Genomic DNA, 1,925 nt, shown 5'->3' with positions numbered 1-1,925 from the left:
TCTTTCTTTCTTTCTTTCTTTCTTTCTTTCTTTCTTTTTCTTTCTTTCTCTTTCTTTCTTTCTTTCTTTCTTTCTTTCTTTCTTTCTTTCTTTCTTATCCTTCTGAAGATTGTCTCTTCACTCTGTAGATTGTTCCTATGGTTGCAGATTTGTAATTTGATTCAACCCCACTTGTTGACTGTGGATCTTATTTTTGCCCAATTGCTGTTCTATTCTACACACATTTGCCTATGCTTTATGTCTTTCATCTTTCATAGTTTTCCTTATTTTATAGTCTAGCAGATCAGATGTTTCTATTTCAATAAACAGGCCTTTAATCCATCTTGATTTAATTTTAATGTATGGTGATAGATATGGATATAGATTCAATCTTTTGCATGTGTGTAACAAGTTTTCCCAGTATCATTTGTCAAAGAGTCAATCTATCTTTAGCATAAATGTTTGGTCATTTGTTAAAGAGCAGAAAGCTGAATGTGCCTAAAGTTGCTTCTACATCCTTTATTCTGTTCCACTGATCCACTGATCTGCACATATGTCTTTGTGCTACGACCTTGCTGTTTTTATCACTATAAATTTGTAATATAACTTGAAATCTGGGATTGTAATGCCTCCTGCTTTGTTTTTGTTGTGCATATTATTTGGATATTCTAGGTCTCTTCTGGCTCAGTATAAATGTTAAAATTCTTTCTTTTCTAGATTATCCAATTTATTTGAATGTAAATTTTAAATTATATTTTAGTTTATGCAAATAAATTATTTAATTTATTTGAATATTAATATTTTAAATTCTAGCCAATTATTTTAATAGAGATCCTCTGGATTGCAATGGTACTGTCAAATAATACAATAGAATATAGAAATAGTTTCATATACCTTTAGCCACCTGATCGTCAACGAAAGCACTAAAAGTAAACAGTGCTAACCTCTTCCATCAGTGATGTTGGGGAACTGGTTATCTACATATAAAAGAATGAATTTAAACACATATCTCTTATCAAATATTTGATATTGATAAATAAAATAAATATATATGGATCAAGTACCAAGATATTGAAACAGAAACACTGAATCTGTTGGAAAATAATTCAGGTGAAATACTTGAAAACATGGACATAGGAAAGAACTTCCTAAACAGAATCACTATTGCACAAGAACACCAGGAAGCAACAAACATGACTACATCACTCTATTAAGGAGTAAGTCCAGGGTACTGTGGAGCAGCGACATTACCAGTGGACTTATGGTCAGACACCAATTTCTGCATCTCCTGTGCTGTGAAATGGGGCCTCACTGCGCTGGGCTGCAGATGCCCCCACCCTCGCCCAAAGAAGGCTATCTGCACATGCACTTTGCCAGTGGCACCTGGTTAATGGCAAATGCTGGTCAAAGTATTTTGTCTACTCAATAATGCAACTAGATTTAGTGTCACTCAGGGTGGTCTTTCAATTTGTTGCCTTCTAACATATTTGAATATATTAATCTGTTTAAAGAGATACATAGAGAAAATGTAGATAATTTTTTCATAATTATTTAGTAAGCAAAAATGCAATGCTGCACAATGCTACTTTAGAAACTTAAAATCACCTGTAGACAAAAATTAAGATACTTTTTGCAGAAATGCATTTTATATTAAATATATAGTTTAATATAAGTGTGCTGCAATACTTATGCAACATCTTATAACTAGTGAAAAGATTCACAGGAGCCAGAACAAGCACTGCCTCTTTCAGCCCATCTCATGGCACAATGCAGAGATGAAATGCAGCAGCATCTCTGGCCATGTGCTGGCTGCATGTGACTTACCGTGTGGCCACAACGCTGAAGCGGAATCACTCAGTGCAGCTCATGTGTGAGCAGCCATGTGGCTAGAGATGCTGCTGGGGCCAGATGCACATAGGAAACCTTGTCCTGAGCTGGGCAGATAG

Source organism: Octodon degus, unplaced genomic scaffold, assembly GCF_000260255.1.
Source record: "Octodon degus isolate 3935 unplaced genomic scaffold, OctDeg1.0 scaffold00258, whole genome shotgun sequence".
Taxonomy (NCBI): Eukaryota; Metazoa; Chordata; class Mammalia; order Rodentia; family Octodontidae; genus Octodon; species Octodon degus.
Note: the sequence above shows the minus strand (reverse complement) of the source record.